The sequence below is a fragment of the Trachemys scripta genome, unplaced genomic scaffold, assembly GCF_013100865.1.
Source record: "Trachemys scripta elegans isolate TJP31775 unplaced genomic scaffold, CAS_Tse_1.0 scaffold_28, whole genome shotgun sequence".
Lineage (NCBI taxonomy): Eukaryota > Metazoa > Chordata > Testudines > Emydidae > Trachemys > Trachemys scripta.
In genome coordinates, this window is record NW_023260513.1 from 2627089 (window position 1) to 2639911 (window position 12823).

Below are 12823 nucleotides of genomic sequence, written 5' to 3' on the forward strand. Positions count from 1 at the left end.
TGGGACCAACAGGGCTACAACTCAGCTGATACTGTGTTTCCTCAGCTGATATGATGTGGGGTAGTGACATCTAGTGGCTGCTCACAGTACTGCTCACACGTGTGCCATTCAAGCAGGTATTAAAGTAATGCAGTATGGGGTACCCAAACATTTCCAGAGTGGAGGCCACACCTGAACAGAGACAGGCAATAGGCCCTACTGTCTTGTTTCCTCCCCCTTACTTGACCCTGCTCCTCTCCTGTTCCCCCTCACCCAGCCCCTGCCTCCCTTCCTTCTTGTGCCCATGTAACACCCCTGTGGCCTTCTTTTGCTCTTACATTAAAAAGTAACCCTTATGGCTTGAGACAAAGCCAAGGCCCATAACTTGCTGTCACGTCAGAAACTGTGAAATCCTCCCACCCCTGAAAAATCAGTTTTCACTAGAATAGGTGGTCTCAACCATTCCATACTATCTAAGACCCCATCTCCTCCCTTCTCATCCTACTACTCTAGGGTAAATTTCACACATATGCTAGACGGGCCCTACAAGGACCCTCTGCACAAGGGTGAATTTCAGATGCGAGACATTATTTGAGTAAAAGGAAGAAATCACAGCCCAGTGTCACCTTGACCTTGGGATTTATAGCAGCTCTTCCTTATTCTATCTAAGAAGTAAATCCACATACACTGAAAGTGCTTTTTCTCCTTTGTTGTGCAGGTTCCCATTACCGGTTCAAGACAACGGAAATAGCTGTGGGGCAGTGAAGGGGAATCAGATTTAATCTGACACCTGTACCACTGAAGATGAATGGATTTGTCAGATGGAGACTGTTCTGATATGACTTGGGGAACTAGTGGCATTTTTATGACGTAAATGAACTTAGTAAATGAAACTTTGAGGGGAGGGATAGCTCAGTGGTACGAGCATTATCCTGCTATACCCAGCATTGAGAGTTCTATACTTGAGGGGGCCACTTAAGTCACGTGGGATGGTGTACACGCACGTAACAAGATGATGGAAACTTTTTATCATGAGTGTGCGAAACTGAGGTGATGTCTGCTTCAATTTGTGAATGCAATTTTGTATTTCAACCTCCATTTTGGGGACTGTAACCTGCAACTGGATTAGAGCAGCCATTTTGCATCAGGGGCTTGGGCACCTCACTGAATAATTATGGGCTAGTCTACATTAGAAAGTTAGGTTGACCGAGCTGTGGCACTCAGGAGCAGGAGGAGAAGATTATTGACAGATTGGAGATTTGGTTTGAATTCAACAAGGTGAAATTCAATAAAGACAAGTGTGAATTACTTCACTTACGACAGAAAAATCAAATGCACAGCTACAAAATGGGGAATAACTGGCTAAGTGGTCGTACGGCTGAATAGGATCTGGGGGTTAGAGTCAACAATGTGATGAAGTTGCAAAAAAGACTAATATTCTGGGGTGTATTAACAGGAGTGTTGTACATTAGATATGGGAGGTGTTATGTGGACAAAACTACACAGGATCGTTTCAGGGGACAAGGCAAAGATGGCACGTTTGTTATGATAACACAATTTGATTTATGACCAATAACTAATACCCACACACCCCCACACCCCCACACACCAAATGTTCTGCAGCTGCTGGATAGTTACCAGTCCTAAACATAGCTTGAGTTCATGGCTTGATTTCGCAACTTGGGATTGTAGCTCGTGGCAGTTAACTGGCCAGGAAAGCCGGGCACAAGGACGAGCTGGGTCTCTGTTGGGCGCGCACTGATGCCCTCCTATGTTGGCAGCAGAACGTTACCCAAAAATCTTCCATCTCACCCATCCTTTTTGTAGGCTTTAGTTTGAATTCAGAGTCTCTGGGTCTTGCTGTGTCACGCTGCCTCTGGGTTTGGTGATTAATCACCCGTCAATTGCAGACGTGACTTTCAGCCTCGGACCTAGCTTTGATCTTCCTTCTATTGTACCCAGGGCCGGCTCTAGGCACCAGCGCTCCAAGCATGTGCTTGGGGCAGCACTTTCCAAGGGGGGGGGGCACTCCAGCCCCCCCCCCCCTTTTTTTTTCTTGGGGCACAAAAAGCCGGAGCCGGCCCTGAACCAAGCTGTTCCCTGTCAGCTGAGGCTTTCAGGCTGCGCTGGAGCTGACGCTGCAGTTCTGGCTGCAGTCGCTAGATGGCGCTCATGGCAGCCGGAGTCGCACAGGCTGGACGGCAGTTCAGGCTGCCCGGCCGCTGGAGAGCCGGAGCGTCATCCCCGGAGCTGAGCCCGGCTGCGGGGGCAAGTCATCTGAGGACCTATATAGAAATCTGTGGTAGAGCTCATCCTCGAATCGAGAGATTGATTGTTCCACAAATGACTGATGGTAAACAGGGCCTCCCAAAGGAGGTGGAGAGCTTGAGATGAAACACGAAGGTGTACAACCATCTACCAGAGTGATTGACTGCTTGGCCTAACAGATGAGGAGTTAACACTAGCAGTGAACTAAAAGGACTTTGAAGTTAGGCAAAGGATGCTTACAAACTGTCACAGACTCACAGGTCATGCCCACTCTTGGCCCCAAGACAGCCCTCCTTGGGGGTCCACTCTCTCTTGGGGTTAGGCCCCTCCACCTCCTGGAGCCGCACCTATCTGAGCCTTAGCACACCTGTTTCTCGCTGTGGGCCCCCTCAGGGAGTCCACTTGCTGTGGACCCCCAGGGCCTCCACCCCCAAAGGGGTTGATGCAACCCTGTTACCTAGACCGGAGTGACTCTCAGCCAGTGTAAAACAGGAGGGTTTATTGAGAGGTGAACACAGCACAGGAAACTCTCCGGCCTCAGGCCTGGCCTCCCTCAGCCCAGCACATCCCAGTCTCCCTGCACCCAGGCGGGCCCTGCCTGCTCCCCCCTCCAGCCCAGAGCCCCCCTCCTTCCCAGCTGGGCATCTGATATCACTGACCCCAAGCCCCGCCTCTGTCCATTGTCTTCTCTCCAGGTAAACAGGGTGGCCTGGGCCTCCTCTCCTCTCAGCCCTCCTCTGTCTGGAACCAGCTGGTTAGGTCACTGGGGTCCTCTCTTCGCAGCCCATTGTCCTCCCACTGGCTAGAACCAGCTGCAACTCCTGAGCTGGGTCTCTGGGTCATCAGGTCACCAGTCGCTGCGGTATCCCTCCTCCAGGCCATCGGCTGGGGTCCCAAGTTCCCTCTCCGGTCCTCTGTAACAATAAACTCCCTCTCCCCTCACCTCGTTAAACCAGTAACACCTGGGGACACTGATTAGTCACACTCCCTCTGCATGCAACCCACTGGAAAACACGGAAAAAAACCCAAGAAAACCCCCCACTCCGTCAGACAAGCATGATCAGAACTCCTGGTCCTTATGAAGAGCACCCATTATAAGACTTTAGAAGAGGCCCAGCTTCAATAAAGGTTATAGTGAGGCTTTTTATGAACCCTTGTTGTGGAATTACTCCCTGACATTCCTTTTCCTCTGAACCCAGGACTTCCAACCACAGCTATAATCCACCAAGAAAATGGAATCTGTGACCAATCTGCTTGATGTGGGAGTGAACTCTTACATGAGCTAGACGTGAATTATAGACCTCTCTTCTACAAGAGCCAAAGGAACCCATGCCTGAGTTACTCCTGGGGAAAGTCTATGCAAATGCGGAATTAATATGCCCTGCAGATTTTACTCTTTCCCTGGAGAACAAGTGATTCATGGGACCCTCCCAGGCAGTGGTCCCCAACAGGCACCTCTGGTTTGGGTATCAGGAGCAGCCAGGGGAGATGTAAATTACTGCCTCGGGGCAGGACTGGGCTCTCTGTCCCGCTCGCTCACTAACGTGGTGTGCCTGGAGCCAGGGAGGGGCAGCCCATGAGATGCTTCTGCCAGGCTGCAGGTGTGAAAATGGGACTTCCTCTTCCTCAACCCAGTTGCTCTTTGGGTTGGGACCAGGTCAGATTTATCTCTGGGAATCTCCCCCAGCTGCAGGAAGTTCTGCACCCAGGCCCCATTGCTTCTCAGCTGCAGAGGGGTGGAGTCACTGTACAGGGAGCTGCCCCATGTGGCCAACCCCTGTGCATCTAGACCCCCCTGCACCCAAACAGTCCCCTGCACTTGAACCTCCACCCTGCCAAGCCCCACCCCACTGAGTTCCCCCCCATCTGGACCCCTATGCCACCAAACCACACTCCCACACCTAGACACCCCCCCCAGACTAAGCCCCTCCACACTCTGATCCTGCTGGGTTGAGCCCATTCCTCTAGCTTGCTATGAAGCCAGCTAGATACGCTAATATGCCCAGTAAGGAATCCCTTTGTCAAAAAATTTTCTTCATCTTTTTCATTGTCCGTATTGTTACAGCCATAGTTGCTGATGCTATTTGGAAATGGTATGTGTGATGGGATCCCTGGGGTGCAACCTGGGACTGTGGGACCAGTGCCCCCCTGAACTCTCCAGCCTGGGCTCTCTCTCACAATGCCTTGCTAGTGACCCGCAGCAAACCCCTCCAGGTGCTGTTATCACTCAGCACAACCATATGTGGAGCCCCACACCCAGTTAGATCACATGAATGCTCCCAGAGCCACTCATGAATCACACAGAGAGGCACCAGCCAAATGCTCCCAGCACAGTACCTCAGGAATACACTGTCCAATTTATTAACGTGGATCTACACCAGCCTTTGATATGTGAGCAATTTACTATTCACTTCAGGCAAACTCCCTGGTAAAGTTAAACAAGTTGACTATAAAAAAATGGATTTTAAGTGATTAACTCTGACTTTGTGCCTGTTACCAAAAGAAATAAAATATAAGCACACAGTCTAAACTCTCCATCCTATTAGACTGGGCAACAACTAGACTAAGGGTATGGCTACACTTGCAGCTGTACAGCGCTGTGAGGTAAACCTGTCTTCGTACAGCTGAGTAGGGAAAGCGCTGCAGTCTGTCCACACTGCCAGCTGCCAGCGCACTGTCGTGGCCACATTTGCAGCGGCATTGGGAGCGGTGCATTCTGGGCAGCTATCCCAGCATTCAAGTGGCTGCAATGTGCTTTTCAAAAGGGGGTGGTGGAGTGTGACAGTGAGCGTGGCGGGGAAAGAGAGTGGGTTTTTGGAGTGCCGACACTGACAGCACCCTGCCTTGCAAGTGCCGACCCCCCTCCCTCCTCCACACCTCTCTCACTCACTGAAAGCAAACAGAGCTGTTTGTTTTTTTCCTCACAGACCAGATAAGCAGCTGGCCGAAATGGACCCCAGCCGCCCACCCCTCCCTCTCTTCAAGCAAACATTAGCTGTGGGTGTTCCAAAGCCGCCTGCCTCTGCTCATTCACAGCAAACAGTAGCTGTGTTTGGTTTTTTGTTAAGCGGCTCTACAACAAAACAAAGGCCTTGGCTACACTCAGGGATTCACAGCGCTGCCGCGGCGCGACTACACTCGCGCTTCACCTCTCCGAGGGGAATAGCTTGCAGCGCTGCAAGGGAGCGTGCAGCACTGCAGGCGCTGATTTGCTCCCATGTCACTCAGAGCACCAGAACTGGAAGCCGCCCGGCCGGAGCCAGCCACGCCACAGCCCAGTCTAGGGCACCGGGGCGCAGCGCGCTGTGGCTGCGGGAGAGTTGGGAGGGGCCGGGGCCGGGGACAAGCCTCCCCAGTCGGGAGCTCAGGGGCCGGGCAGGAGGGTCGCACAGGCCACAGTTTACCCACCTCTGAGCTAGGCAGGACCGACAGAGGTAATTCTGGTCCGAAGAGATCGCTTGAGCCGGAGCTGAGCGGAACACGTGACTCTGCCTTTGGGGCAGGAACTTAGCGTCCCAAGGAGCGCGCAGAGCTGGTTTTAGGCTGGGCTGGATCGGCTCGGCTCCCATTAACCCTGCACCTACTGGGAGCAAATCCAAACCACGTGTTTTAGCCGCTTAATTGGAACTGGCCAATCAGAGCAGGAGCCGCGCTTCGCTTCCCCTCGCAGGGGTGGGAAATTGGAACTGGCCAATCAGAGCAGGAGCCGCGCTGCACTTCCCGCCCCGGGGGTGGGATCAACACTTAGCGAAGGTTTATAGCTGGGTGTCCCGCTCGCTCGTTACTCGCTCTCGCTCTACCGGTTCCCCCCAGGTACGGACCTTTCCTGCTCTTCCCGTGTTTGCTGCCGGTGTGCTGACAGGCATAATCCGGTCCGGGGGGGAAGGAGGCGGCCGGGGCCGGGCCGGGCACTGGGGAGCGGGCGCGTTGCTGGCGCGATTCGGTGCATCGGCTGCAGCCGCCTGCGGGGACCTTGTCCCGCCGCCCGTGCGGCGCTGCCGGGCCGGGGGAAGGTGCGGACCCCGCTGCAGCTGCCGCCGCCGCCGCCTCTCCCCGGGCCGGACACGCCCCGGGCAGGTCCCGGGACATTTGCTGGGCCTGTTGTTCCGCTGCTGCCCCGGCGCTTGTCTCTGCACCACGGGGCTGGAAAACGACATTAGACCTGGAGGCGTCGCTGCCTGATCTGGAGCCACGGACCGTGCTGGGGTAACAGCCCCGCTGGGGGCCGGGGGAGGAGGGAGGGGAGGTGCTGGGGTAACAGCCCCGCTGGGGGCCGGGGGGGGGGGCAGCTTCAGGCAGAAGTTCCCCAGTGAGTCCGAGACTCCGCTTGTGCCGCTGACCGGCTCCTGACCGAGCACCGCTGCAGGCGGCTCGCAAGTGTGTGGTGCCGGATTGACCGAAATGATATTTCGCGGCTTTTCCGCTCCCGGGTTGGGTTTGCGGTGGCTCTGTCCTTCCTCCCCCAGAGCCCAATGGGAGCCGCTTGCGGTGCTTTGAAAGGCAGCACAGCAGGGCCGGTGCAGTCATTTAGGTAAACTAGGTGGCCGCCTAGGGCGCCTAGTGGTTGGGGGCGCCTAAAAGCCGGCTCAGGCGAGGCGCATAGGCAGAGTTCCATATCCCCGTGGTGCTCGGTGCTCGGGCACCAGCAATATTCAGAGCCAGGGGCCCAGCTCCAGCAATACTTGGGCCGTTTGCCCCCGCCCCCCCCCCGCGGCGCGGCTCGGCTCCCCCCCCCCGCGGCTCGGCTCCGCCCGGCCCCCCGCCGCAGCAGGTAACCGGGAGTGAGGGGCACACAGGTGAACTGCTCCCCTCCGCCCCAGCTCACCTTCACTCTGCCTCCGCCTCCCTGGGCCTGAGCGCGAAGCCACCGCACCGCTTCTCAGCCCTCCCAGGCTTGCCCGCGAACAGCTGATTCATGGGAAGCCAGGGGGAGGGGTGGAGAAGCAGAGCAGGGCAGTGTGTTCAGGGGAGGAGGCGGAGTGGAGGTGAGCTGGGGCTGGGGGGCGGGGAGCTGCCGGTGGGTGGTCTGCACCCACCAAATTTTCCCCTTGGGTGCTCCAGCCCTGGAGCACCCAGGGAGTCAGAGCCTAAGGTGACACTTTTGGAGAATGTGCTCAGGGCGAGCGGCCGCTCCCCCTGCTCCCCTCCTAGCTACGCTACTGCCTGAGGGGCAGGAGACCCCTGTTCAAATCCTTTTGCCCCCTACAGCAGAGAGGGGTGTGGCACTTTGTACCCCTCAGCAACACCCTGGAACACCATATTCACCACTATCTTGTGAAAAGTCATGACCAGCTGAAACCCATTGTTCTCTGCAAATGTATATCTCATTAGCATGTCTCAAGTGGGGAGATTTTGCTGTATGGTTGTTGCTGAAATATGCTGTGGGTTTGCTGGTGACCTGCGAGGGACCCTTGATCAGCAGGGGAGTTGTAATCAGGAGATTTACAAGTCAAGGACAGTTGTGCAAGCCCCACACAATGGAGACTGCTCAGCCCCATGACCCAGTTGCAAAAAACCTCACCAGGGGGATTGCTTAACCCAGTGAATCAGCAAAGCCCCCCAGGTAGGGCGACCAGACAGCAAGTGTGAAAAATCGGGACGGGGGGTGGGGGGTAATAGGCGCCTACATAAGACGAAGCCCCAAATAGCGGGACTGTCCCTATAAAATCGGAACATCTGGTCACCCTACTCCAGGACATCCTTAGGCAATTGTTGCCTGTCGTGTTCTCACGACAAAAATTTTGGTGGCCTCAGAGTGCGGCCACCAACTTTTGCCGCTCTCACCCTTTTTCCTAAATTACTTCATTAACTTTAGGGGGGAAAATGTGCACATAGACTCGTCTAAATCATTGTAATTTATTTATTGCTAGCTACTAAATCTGCTGCGAAAAGTGATAGTAACCAACATACAAGTGTCACTTCACAGCAGACTGACTCAGCCCCCACAAGCCTGGGGAATAACTTAAGCCCTGGATGGGGAGAGGGATAGATAGGCAGTGGGGGGCAGCGGTAATGGGGGGGTCAGGAGGGGCAGAAAGGAGACAGAGTCCGGAGGATGGGGCCCCAGGGTGAAGCTTGAAGCCCCGGGGCTGTACCCCAAAGCCTCGTGGCCTGGGGATGGGGCCCAGGGCCAGAGCCTGGAGCCTGCTGCCCCAGGTGTCTCCAGAGGGGGGCAGGGCCCAACCCCTGCTGGCCACCCCAGCAACCAGCACCAAAGTGGCACATCCAGGAGGGGCAGGGGCTGCTGCTGCCCCAGGACCATCACTACCCGTGAGGCTGCCAGCAAGAAAAGCCCCTGGTGGCCGCCTGCAGCCGCGGTGGCTGCCTTTGAGAAACGCTGCTCTAGACAGGGCCGGCTCCAGGCACCAGCTCAGCAAGCAGGTGCTTGGGGTGGCCACACCGGAGAGGGGCGGCACGTCCGGCTCTTCAGTGGCAATTCGGCGGCGGGTCCCTCACTCCCGCTGGGAGCAAAGGACCTCCTGCCAAAGTGCCGCAGATCGCGATCATGATCGCAGCTTTTTTTCTTTTTTTTTTTGGCTGTTTGGGGCGGCAAAAATCCTGGAGCCGGCCCTGTATCTGTGAGACCACAAAGCAGCTACAACTGTGTGTGATAATGACCAAGACCTTGTCGTTTGTGGCAGTGATCAAACAAAACACTCTGATAGTGACGGATATGGTAGCAAACAGTCCTGATTTTCCCCCAGTGTTGCTGTTGGGGCAGAGGTATATTGACTCAGCTTCCTGACTTGTGAATTACCAGATTTTTTTATGCTTTGAAGAGCTGCTAGCGCTCATCATATTTGGTGATTCTCCACAAACCCGAGCTCCCGGAGTCAGGGGATCATGGGAGAATCTCAGCTTTAATTTTAAAGAGAAGAGTACGCTTCTAATCCTTGTGACTGGGGGAAGGCAGCTTGAAGCATACAACTTCTCTGTGCATGAGGGACCGCAGGGCTCGAGCCCTCATCCCCAGGCGCTTCAGAGCCAGCACCTTCCATCCTGCCACCCAGTGACCCGCTAACAGTTGTCAGAATAGGAGATGAACTCTGACAGAGGATGCCAGTCCTGGCCTCTGATTGGTGGAATGCTGGAGGTCCTGATTGGTTCACAGCTTCTATTTAAACCCAGCATGCAAAAAGGAAATCGTCTGTACAACTGGGTTCTTCCTGCTTAGGACTGGTTCCCCTGCAATACCTGCTCCTACTGCCTGCAACTCATCTCCTGGTAACCTGCTCTGGGTGTCCCTAGCTTCTGCCAGAAGCTAGGAATGGGCGACAGGGGATGGATCACTCAGTGATTGCCTGTTCTGTTCATTCCCTCTGGGCACCTGGCATTGGCCACTGTCGGAAGATAGGATACTGGGCTAGATGGACCTTTGGTCTGACCCAGTATGACCATTTTTATGTTTTTATGATCTTGCCTGCCTCCTGGTTTGTCCTGTGGCCTGCCTTGGACTCTGATCTCCTGGTATCTGACCCGGCTTGATGGCTATTCCCCTGATCTGACCACTAGGTCAGACTGCCCATGTCCCAATTGTGATAGTGAGATCCATGGGGCTGGAAGAGGTGTGATGTGACTACCCCTGCTGGAGGGAATCAGACCCTGCGTGTGTGTGTTCCAGCCCCATCCGCCCCCTCTCCATTCCAACTCAGCCCCCCCATGCATAGACTACCCTGTATGGAGAGGATTCTGCATGGTCTATCACAGGAGTGGCCAACCTGTGGCTCCGGAGGTGCTTCAGAAGTTAATATGCGGCTCCTTGCTAAGGTGCCGACTCAGAGGCTGGAGCTACAGGTGCAAACTTTCCGATGTGCCGGGGGTGCTCACTGCTCAACCTCCTGCTCTGCCCAAGGCCCTGCCTCCACTCCATCCCTTCCCCCAAGGCCCCTGCTCCTTCCCCTGAGCCTGCCATGCCCTCGCTCCTCCCCCCTCCCCCCAGAGCCTCCTGCGCACCATGAAACAGCTGATTGTGGTGGGAGGGAGGCAGAGGCGCTGATTGGCGGGGCTGTCGGCAGGCGGGAGACACTCGGGGTGATGATGGGGGGCTGCTGATGTATTACTCTGGCTCTTTGGCAATGTACATTGGTAAATGCTGGCTCCTTCTAAGACTCAGGTTGCCCCCCCTCCCCCAGTCTATCGTATGGTGGGCACCATGGAGCCCCCCTCCTGCACAAACGCTGGGAAATCCACGCTGAGACGACCCCTCGACATGCAGAGCAGAGGGAGCTAAGTACTTGGTGGAACTCTTGGAAGATGGACCCAGGGCTGCTGCCCCCTCCCGGCCAGTCTCTGGTGCAATGGCAGAGGCTGTTTTGGTGCAAGCTCCCCAGGCAAACTCCACAGACAATGCCCAGCTGCTGCAGCCAGGGGAACTTTGGGAGTGATCCCAACACAGCCGCAGTAATCCCCAGCCCTTCTCCGACCCTTTCCGCAGGAGGATCTCCAAGCGCTTTGTGCCCAGTGACAGGCTGAACCTCACACGCCCCCTTGTGAGAAATGGGAGCATGGACGGTCCAGGCAGCAAAGTCAGCCAGGGACAGGGCCCAGTTCACCTCCAGGTAGGGTGACCAGATGTCCTGATTTTATAGAGACAGTCCCGATTTTGGGGGCTTTTTCTTATATAGGCTCCTATTACCCCCCACCCCGTCCGGATTTTTAACTCTTGCCATCTGGTCACCCTACCTTAAGGAGTCTTTGCTGGCAGGATGTGCTAGACGGTGTGAGAAGAAACCAGACCCCTCTGGTGTCTGGCATGGGTGGGTTCACATCCTGCATTTGGGGCTTGCTCACCTGGGTCCGTTTCTCGTTACTATCCATTCCTGAGTCAGCAGCGGGTCGCTGCGCAGCACGAGGCTGCCTTTCTCTCAGGGCCAGGCACCATTTCTCTCCTCATCGTTCAACCTGGGGTCTTATCTCCCCACCCCCATCCCCACCCTATTCACTAGACACCGCTCCCCTCCGAGATCTGGGACTGGAACCCAGGAATTGTGACTCTCACTGCTCTGCCTCACTGTCGCTACAAAACCCCATCCTCCCTCCAAAAACCAGAATCCAGCCCAGCACTAGCTCTAGCCTGCTTTAGCCACTAGGCCTCACTTCCCTTTCCAAGCTGAGACCACAACCCAGAGATCCTGGCCCTCTATTTTCCCTGCTCTAAGCACTTGTCCCCCCTCACTTAGCAGAGACAGAAATAGAACCCAGGGGTCCTGATTTTCATCTGCCATTTTATTGCCCAGTTCGGTGAGTTCCCTTTGTAACTCTTCGCAGTCAGATTTGCATTTAACTCTCTGGAGTAATTTAGTATTTTCTGTAAACCAGTAAAAGATATTATTGGTCTAATAAAAACTATCCCCTCCCCCACCTTGTCTCTCTAATATCCTGGGACAATCTCCCACCGCTGGCTGAGTGGCTGGCTGTGTGGATTTCACTGGCAGTAGGAGCAGGTATTGCAGGGGAACCAGTCCTAAGCAGGAAGAACCCAGTTGTACAGACGATTTCCTTTTTGCATGCTGGGTTTAAATAGAAGCTATGAACCAATCAGGACCTCCAGCGTCCCACCAATCAGAGGCCAGGACTGGAGTCCTCTGTCAGAGTTCATCTCCTATTCTGACAACTGTTAGCAGGTCACTGGGTGGCAGGTTGGAAGGTGCTGGCTCTGCAGGCTTGGGGATGAGGGCTTGAGCCCTGCAGTGCCTGACGCACAGAGAAGTTATTCCAGCTGCAGGCTATGTTGGGTGTCCCTGCTCACTTGTCTAGGTATTTATACTGTGCTCAGCACCCTGGTCACAGTCCAGCCTCCAATCAGTTGTGTCTGAGTGTAAGTACAGGTGGAAGGGCTAGAAACGTACTCTTCTCTTTAAAATGAAAGCTGATTCTCCCATGATCCCCTGACTCTGGGAGCTGGGACTTGTGGAGAATCACCAGATATGATGAGCGCTAGCAGCTCTTCAAACCATAGAAAAATCTGGTAATTCACAGGTCAGGAAGCTAAGTCAATATACCTCTGCCCCAACAGCAACACTGTGGGAAAAATCAGGACTGTTTGCTACTGTATCCATCACTATCACAGAGTTTTGTTTGATCACTGCCAAAAACGATAAGGCCTCGGTCATTATCACACATAGTTGTAGCTCCTAGATTGATGATTTTGGGAACCCCATTTGAGACCCCACAAATGGGCCTGATTGTCAGAAAGTGCTGAGTACCCCACCCTTGGAAAATCAGCCCCCGAAGTCACTAATAGTTCTAGAAAATCTGGGCCTTGATTAGATTGATTGCAGTGAGGTGGTAAAATTTGCATATGATACAAAATTACTCAAAATAGTTAATCCCAAACCAGACTGTGAAGAGCTACAAAGGGATCTCCCCAAACTGGGTGACTGGGCAACAAAAATGGCAGAAGAAATTCAATGTTGATAAATGGAAAGTAATGCACTTTGCAAAATATAATCCCAACTATACATATAAAATGATAGAGGGTCCTGTGGCACCTTTGAGACTAACAGAAGTACTGGGAGCATAAGCTTTCGTGGGTAAGAACCTCACTTCTTCAGATGCAAGGCTGCATGCATCTGAA

The 12823-nt window shown here is 54.4% G+C and overlaps 1 protein-coding gene across 1 annotated transcript in view; it reads right to left on the bottom strand.

The window, feature by feature from the left end:
* The window catches only part of LOC117870475 (C-type lectin domain family 2 member D-like), a 42493-nt gene extending 36687 nt beyond the window's left edge, over nucleotides 1-5806 (bottom strand). Inside the window, exon 1 of the mRNA XM_034757658.1 lies at nucleotides 5656-5806. The gene's annotated coding sequence lies outside the window, so the exon portion shown is untranslated. The remainder of the gene's footprint in view (nucleotides 1-5655) is intronic.
* Nucleotides 5807-12823: the final 7017 nt, after the last annotated feature.